Source organism: Bos indicus x Bos taurus, unplaced genomic scaffold, assembly GCF_003369695.1.
Source record: "Bos indicus x Bos taurus breed Angus x Brahman F1 hybrid unplaced genomic scaffold, Bos_hybrid_MaternalHap_v2.0 tig00000638_arrow_arrow_obj, whole genome shotgun sequence".
Lineage (NCBI taxonomy): Eukaryota > Metazoa > Chordata > Mammalia > Artiodactyla > Bovidae > Bos > Bos indicus x Bos taurus.
In genome coordinates, this window is record NW_020867252.1 from 2,424 (window position 1) to 11,238 (window position 8,815).

An 8,815-nucleotide genomic window follows, 5' to 3' on the forward strand; every position below is an offset into this window, starting at 1 on the left:
TTAAAGACCCTAATGCTGGGAAAGATTGAAGGAAGAGGAAAAGGGGACGACAGAGGATGACATCACAAACTCAATGGACATGAGTTTGAGTAAACTCCAGGAATTGGTGATGGACAGGTGACTGACGTGCTGTAGTCTATGGGGTCACAAAAAGTCGGACACGACTGAGCAATTGAACTGAACTGAACTGAACTGATAGGTCTGAGAAGGCAATGGCACCCCGCTCCAGTACTCTTGCCTGGAAAATCCCATGGACGGAGGAGCCTGGGGGGCTGCAGTCCATGGGGTCACTAAGAGTCAGACAGGACTGAGTGACTTCACTTTCACTTTTCACTTTCATGCATTGGAGAAGGAAATGGCAAACCACTCCAGTGTTCTTGCCTGGAGAATCCCAGGGAGGGGGGAGCCTGGTGGGCTGCCGTCTATGGGGTCGCACAGAGTCGGACACGACTAACGTGACTTAGCAGCAGCAGCAGAACTGATAGGTGGCTTAGTGGTTATGCCCTGTACTACCATTTTGAGCATCTGGACTCCGTTCCTACCTTGCTCTTTGGACCACATTGTCAATTCACACGGAAACTATGTTGCAACTTCCTGTCAGCAATCCTGGCATTTTAAGAAATGCCCGGAAAACTGAAAAAAAATACTTAGTGACATTGGGTTGGAATACTGTGAAGAACACTTAGAAGACTTTAAACAGTTTGAACCTAAAGACTTTTATTTGAAAAACACTACATGGGAGGATGTAAGGCTATGAGACCCTTTGCTTACAAAAAAACAGGATTGTTGGACAAAACCTTTTTGCTGCAGTGCTTGCCCATTTCTTTAAAGTCTTTCTCTGCCTACAAAAGTCATTTCTGGAATGTCCATAGTGAAGACTTTGAAAATAGGATTCTCCTTAGTTGCCCCTACTGTACATTCAATGCAGACGAAAAGACTTTGAAAACACATTAAAATATTCCATGCTCCAAATACCAGCGCAGCAGGTAGCCTCAGCACATTCAAAAATAAAAGCAAAAATGATGGCCTTAAACCTAAGCAGGTTGTCAGTGGAGAGCAAGCTGTACCGAGATCCTCTTTAAGAAGTAGTTAGGAAGCACATCTACAGGAAACATTTTCAGCATGTGGTAGCACTTTACATAGCAAGGGCAGAAGAAAAATCATTCAGTGGTTCAATCCCTTTAGACACAAATGCCAGGAAAGAAAGTAGTATTCACTGCAAGCGATGCCTTTTTATGCCAAAGTCTTGAGGAGCTTTGGTACAACATGTCATTGAAGACCACGAACACACAGGCTTATCAGATCACTGTCATGATTGGCCATACAAGTTTGGTGGTTCCCAGATCCAAACCCTTGATGCTAATTGCTCCCAGACCTCAAGAGAAGAAGGGCATGGGACTCCAATCAAGAATTGGTTCCCTCGCTTCCGGAAAAGTCAGGTCTTTGCCATCACAGCAGATGGTAAATCAACTCCATACCAGAGCCTAACTTAAATTCAATAGGTGTCAACATAATGTCCAGTGTTCACCTGGAGCAGGAAAACTATGGAGTTAAATCTGTAGGCCAGGGCCATGTGTTGGTCAGTCAATGAGACTGGGGCTAGGTGGCAAGACATCTGTTTCCATCCCTCAGTAGTCTCGGTCTGTTAAGCAGTTACTTCAAGTGGAAATGGAAGATCTTACTGTCTTGGGGTCAAAACAGAGGATCCAGGCACCAGCAACATACTCACAACAGTCTCCAAATGCCCGTCTCTCTCTTCAGGCCAGTTATAAGTCTCCTTTCCTCTCCTAGTCACAGGCATCCAGAGTATTAGGTCAGTCCAGCTCCAAGCTGACTGCAGCTGTTACTGCCCTCCACCACCCAATACTTCCTCAACTCAAGTGGAAAATATGTACGATCTGTAATGAGCTTTTCCTGACAATGTATATAGTGTGCACTTCGGAAAAGAACATAAAGCTGAAAATCCCAGCAGTAGCCAACTACATTATGAAAATACACAATTGACTATCAAATGCCTCTACTGTAATCACTATTTGCCCACAGACACTGCTCAACCATATGTTAACTCATGGTCTGTCATGTCCATATTGCTGGTCAACCTTCAATGGTTGGAAAAGATGGTGACACACATGTGGATGGTTCACGTTAATGAAGAGAATGGGATCTAAACAGATTCTACTCTGAGTTTTGATTTGCATTGCAGCAGGGTAGTCATACTAACATCTATCTCCTTGTAACCACGTATAACCTGAGGATGCTCCCACTGAATCTGTTGCTTCAGTTCAGGTCAGTCGCTCAGTCATGTCTGACTCTTTGTGACCCCATGAATCGCAGCACGCCAGGCCTCCTGTCCATCACCAACTCCTGGAGTTCACTCAGACTCACATCCATCGAGTCAGTGATGCCATCCAGCTATCTCATCCTCTGTCGTCCCCTTCTCCTCCTGCCCCCAATCCCTCCCAGCATCAGAGTCTTTTCCAATGAGTCAACTCTTCGCATGAGGTGGCTGTAATATTGGAGTTTCAGCTTCAGGATCAGTCCTTCCAATCAACACCCAGAACTGATCTCCTTCAGAAAGGACTGGTTGGATCTCCTTGCAGTCCAAGGGACTCTCAAGAGTCTTCTCCAATGCCACAGTTCAAAAGCATCAATTCTTTGGCGCTCAGCCTTCTTCACAGTCCAACCCTCACATCCATACATGACCACAGGAAAAACCATAGCCTTAACTAGACGAACCTTTGTTGGCAAAGTAATGTCTCTGCTTTTGAATATGCTATCTAGGTTAATCATAACTTTCCTTCCAAGGAGTAAGTGTCTTTTAATTTCATGGCTGCAATCACCATCTGCAGTGATTTTGGAGCCCAGAAGAATAAAGTCTGACACTGTTTCCATTGTTTCCCCATCTATTTGCCATGAAGTGATGGGACTGGATGACATGATCTATTGCTTACCATGCCCCCAAATAACCCACCCATCCCTCCAAAGCCATAGCCAAAAGTGCAGGAAAAGGCAGATATCCCTGTTAAAAGTTCACCTCAAGCTTTAGTGCCCTATAAAAACATGTTGGGAAAACCCTTTGCCCTCTTCACTTTTCAGTCCTAAAAGGACCCATATTTGCACTTGCACATCACTTATGAGAGAGGCACCAAGTTATTCAGACGGTTTGTCCAGTGGAGAAAAAGCTCACCTACAAGTGCATCCACTGGCTTGGTGTGTATACCAGCAACATGACACCTTGACTGTCACTCTGCATCTGGTTCACTGCAAGGGTGTTGGAAAGACCCAGAATTCCCAAGACAAGACAAATGCTTAACCAGTCACCAGGCCTGGCACCTGTTATGTGCACTTATGAGCAAATGGAATTTCCTTTGCTGAAGAAGTGAAAATTAGATGAAGATAGCTGTTCATCCAGCTTCTTTAAAGAGAGCCTGAGGAGCCTGTTTTAGCTTTAGACCCTAAGGGTCTTGAATATGATTCCTATGAAGCCAGGAAAATCTTCCTAACAAAATATTTCAACAAACACCTTGTCCCACCAGGAGAGAAATTGAGAAGCTGGCGGCCAGCTTATGGTGGTGGAAGAGTGACATCGCTTTCCATTTTAGTAACAAGAGGAAGAAGTGTGTCTGAGACTGTGGAAAGTACAAGCCTGGTATGTTACTGGGCTTCAACATGAAAGAATTGAAAAAAAAGTTAAGTATGAGATGAATTTTGATGTTGAGTGGCTATTTGAAAATCATGATAAGAAGGATTCCACAGTCAGTGCTAGTAAAACAGCAGACAAAAAGCTCAGTCTTGGGAAGGAAGATGACAGTTCCTCAGACAGTTTTGAAAATTTGGAAAAAAATCCAATGGAAGTGATTGTTCTTTTAAACCTGTTTTCAAAGTTGAGTCTAAAAGCCCTAGTGATAACCCAGATGAACACATACTGAAGGTAATTTCTGAAGATACTTTAGGATCTGAGAAGCTAGACCAAAAGGAGGAGGATCGTTCAAAATATGAAACTATTCATTTTACTGAAGAACCAACCAAACTAATGCATGATGCCTCTGATAGTGAGGTTGGCCAAGATGATGTTGTTGAGTGGAAAGATGGTGCTTCTCCATCTTAGAGTGGCCCTGGTTCCCAACAAGTGTCAGACTTTGAAGACAACACATATGACATGAAAACAGGAACCTGGTCCAATGAGTCTTCCCAAAGTGAAGACGCAAGGAACAGTAAGCCAGCTGACAAAAAAAAGGCTCCTATGCAGGGTGAAGAGAGCAGATGAAATGGAATAATAGTTCCTATGGAAAAGTTGAAGGGTTTTGGTCCAAGGACCAGTCACAGTGGAAGAATGCAACTGAAAATGATGAGCACTTGTCCACCCCACAGATTGAGTGGCAGAATAGCACAATTGACAGTGAGGATGGGGAGCAGTTTGACAACATGACTGATGGAATAGCTGAGCTGATGCATGGCAGCTTGATGGGAGTTAAGCTGAGCAGCCAACAGGCTTAAGGGCCAGGTTTTCTGGCATTGGTGACAAATGCTGCATCCTGGAACTCTGTTCTCCTTTCAGTTTTGACTGCAAAGCTATGTTCTAACTGGTACTGCCTTTTGAGTGCTGGGTCATCAGGCTGTGGGAACATGTGGTCACTCCAGTCCCAGTGGTTATTTCTAAGTCTATGACACATGATTGGCTGATATTGCTTTAGAATGTTCTGTGACAGACACAGTAACTAAATGTGAAAAAACCAATAAGCTGGTGGCTCATAAATGCACACGAGAAAAAGCATAGGTTTGTTTTATCTGCCTTCTCCACATTTCTTTCCCTCTGTTAAACAATGTCTGGTTGGATGTCCTTGAGAAATGTTCTCCTGATTAAAATGGTAGTGTAGGGCCAACACACAAGCTACCAGTCCAATGTGTATAGTAGAGTTTGGGGAAATCAATTTTTTTTTCATGTATTGATTCTGAATAGTTGAAACGTATATTACAGTCTTTTAGACCTATTCAAGTGAGGCTTATGATATTGTTATGGTATACCCATCATAGATTCATGTCTTTTTTTAGTGTTGTTCTTGCCATGTAATAAGCATTATATCTGGTTGACCTAGCAAAAGCCTGAAACTACACTAGTGTGGACTTAGGGACAGACTTAGTTTTTGCACGCAACCTTGTACAATCTCGTGACAGAGACCAGCCACATAAGACATATATCTGGACTCTCTTGTATTATATAATTTTTCTTGTTCTGAATACACTTGACATTACAGCTGATAAAAACAAAAACTGGTATTTAAGATGTTTTCTGAAATCTTTTAAGCTAAATGTCACATGCAAGTATTGACTTTGCAGCTACTAATTTTGACACCTATTAGATCTGTGTGGAAATGTGTTGTGTTGAAGCAGCAGACCAATGAGTGCTGCTTTTTGGATATTTAGTTTTATTTTTGTTAAACACCATCCTGGAGTATTCATTTATACCATCTAATATATTGACACACTGTTGTAGTAGTGTGATCTTTATTTCCCTTTGTACAATTTTGTATAATTTTGTGATCTTTATTTCCCTTTGTATTCATTTTAAACATCTAAATAAATTGCTGTATTGTGCTTAAAAAAAATTGTCCTATATTCATATGTTAGCTCTCTTGAAACTTTTAGCAACTTATTAAATTTGTAAAATAAAGCTGTTAATTCCTATATTTGTATAAGTTAGGAATTATTTGGGCTGCAAGGGAAACAAAAGTATTAGTTTATTTATGCAAAACACAAGTTTATTTTGCTCACATATTATCCAGAGTCTGCTAAAGTAAATTCATGGGGTCATTTGGAATCAAGGCATTTTATCCTGTTGCTTTGCCATATTTCACCTGGAGTGTCTACTTTGGTCCAAGTTGTTGCTTGACTTCTACCAACTGGTCTGCATCTCAGCCAACAGGAAGGAGATGGGGGAAAGAAATTCATGGCCACCAATTTTAAAGGATGTGTTTTGGAAATCATAACACTGCTTTTGCCAGAAGTTAGACAAGTATCACACCTAGCTGTGTGAGGAGATTGGGAAAGGCATTATCATTTCAGATGTGGTCATAGGTTACAACAAAAACCAGGAGCTGAGTCCTCTGAAGACAAAAGAATGGATATGGGGGACAATTAAAAGCCTTTTCCACCACTCCTCACCTTAATATTGTAGAGATTAAGTGATACAAATGCATTTCATAAACTTAAATCCTGTATCCTTGACAGATTTTGTTTTTAAGATACTAGTAGCAGTATTCTTATGGGTGGGAATTCAGAAAACTAAATAGAAGTTAAAAGAATTGCCTTCTTAAAAGGACAATTGCTAGATAAAGTTTTATTCTAAAGGGTGATTGTTGAGATTTGTTTTGAAGCATTCAGTTCAGTTCAGTTCAGTCACTCAATAATGTCCGACTCTTTGCAACCCCATGAACTGCAGCACGCCAGGCCTCCCTGTCCATCACCAACTCCCGGAGTCCACCCAAACTCATGTCCATTGAGTCGGTGATGCCATCTAACCATCTCCTCTGTTGTCCCTTTCTCCTCCTGCCTTCAATCTTTCCCAACATCAGGGTCTTTTCAAATGACGCAGTTCTTCACATCAGGTAGCCAAAGTATTGGAGTTTCAGCTTCAACATCAGTCCTTCCAATGAACACCCAGGACTGATTTCCTTTAGGATGGACTGGTTGGATCTCCTTGCAGTGCAAGGGACTCTCAAGAGTCTTCTCCAACCCCACAGTTCAAAAGCATCAATTCTTCGGCACTCAGCTTTCTTTATAGTCCAACTCTCACATCTATACATGACTACTGGAAAAACCATAGCCTTGACTAGACGGACCTTTGTAGACAAAGTAATGTCTCTGCTTTTTAGTATGCTGTCTGGTTTGGTCATAACTTTCCTTCCAAGCATTATTATAAGGAAAATACTGTTCATTGCGTGCTGCTCTGTCACTTCAGTTGTGTCCGAGTGTTTGCAACCCTATGGACTGTAGTCCGACAGGCTCCTCTATCTGTGGGGTTCTCCAGGCAAGAATACTGGAGTAGGTTACCATGCCCTCCTCAAGAGGATGTTCCTGACTCAGGGATTGAACCCATGTCTTCTGCATCTCCTGCATTGCAGGTTTTACCACTGAGCCCCCAAGGAAGACCTATTGTTCATTACCCATCTACATAAAGGATGGAGGAACTGGGAGATGGATGGTGTTTCGCTTTCATTTTGCAAATGAAGAAATGAAGTCCAGAGAGGGGATGTTATTTTTCCAAGGTTACAGAGCCAGTTAAGGGTAGAGCGAAAATTAAAATTCAAGATCTTTTGAAGAATATTAAATATTTTATCCAATGTACACCCCTACCTTCCCAAAATGACAATTAGCTGTGAAATGAGGGTTGATTAAACTGTCAAGGGAAGTTGCTAGAATTTTCTGAGACTGGCTAAGAGGACCTCTTCAGGCCATCTCAGTTCCAGGCTTTCCCTGGGACTGGAGTTAAAATTCAGAGTAGCTCATTTAACATTGTCTCCTTGTCCTTTTGTTTCTTAGTGGCAGAGTTTATTTTGCACCCCCCCCCCCGTGACTACACTGTGGGGGTCCATTTTTTTTCCGCTTCTAGAAATTTGTTTGATGTTTTGCTTATGCTTTGATTTCTACATTCTGAATTCAAGCATTCTCAATTTATCAGCTCCCAATGTTTTTTGTCCTTACAGCTTTTCTTACCCACTCCACCAGCAGCCATTCCCCAAGGGCTGTGGGGATGTCAGTTCTTCCTGAGTGTCACAGCACTTTCCCCATCTCTTTCCTAGCATCAGGAAAACCTATTTCTGTCTCAGAATGTGACTTTTAGCTTCTTGTATGAACATAGGCAGCAGACTCTTCCCTCTCTCCCAGTGGCACCAGCCGCCTCTCTCAATTCTCACCTGAATTCCTGAATGTTGCTGACTAGTTGCTGAGGTATCTGTGCTTCATGTTTTATGCTTGATGTTTTGTTTTAATGTTTAGTGGTATCTTGTTCTCATTTTGCCCTTTTCTTTGTATTCTTTTCTTTGCTCTCTCTCATTGAAGATGACTTTGATTCTTTATCCCAGAAATTTGTTTTCTGCTGTGTCAGGACCTGGGTGCCGCTCTTTCCCTAATCTACTTTGGCAAACTTAATTAATTCATATAATTTTGTTTTGCTAAGTGGGAAACGGTCACTTTACAAAACAACAATTACTGTATGATACCATGTTATCCAATCTTATTACATGTCACTTGTTTCTCCTTTGAATGTGGATTTTTAAAAATTAATTAATATTTTTATCAAAGGATAATTGCTTTACAGAATTTTGTTGTTTTCTGTCAAAACACAACATGAACCAGCCATAGGCATACATATATCCCCTCCCTTTTGAGCCTCCCTCCCATCTCCTTCCCCATCTCACCCCTCTAGGTTGATACAGAGCCCCTATTTGAGTTTTTTGAGCCATATAGCAAATTCCCATTGGCTGACTATTTTACATATGGCAATGTAAGTTTCCATGTTACTCTTTCCATACATCTAACCCCCTGCTTCCCTCTCCCCATGTCCATAAATCTATTCTCTATGTCTGTTTCTCCACTGCTGCCCTATGAATAAATTCTTCAGTACCATTTTCCTAGATTTCATATATATGCATTAGAATATGATATTTATCTTTCTCTTTCTGACTTACTTCACTCTGTAAAATAGGTTCTAGGTTCATCCACCTCACTAGAATTGACTCAAAGTTGTTCCTTTTTATGGCTGAGTAATATTCCGTTGTGTATATGTACCACGATTTCTTTATCCATTCATCTGTCG

General features: G+C 41.5%; 1 pseudogene; it reads left to right on the forward strand.

Moving 5' to 3' along the window:
- Positions 1 to 473: 473 nt before the first annotated feature.
- LOC113888657 lies at positions 474 to 4,677 on the forward strand (annotated as a pseudogene).
- Positions 4,678 to 8,815: the final 4,138 nt, after the last annotated feature.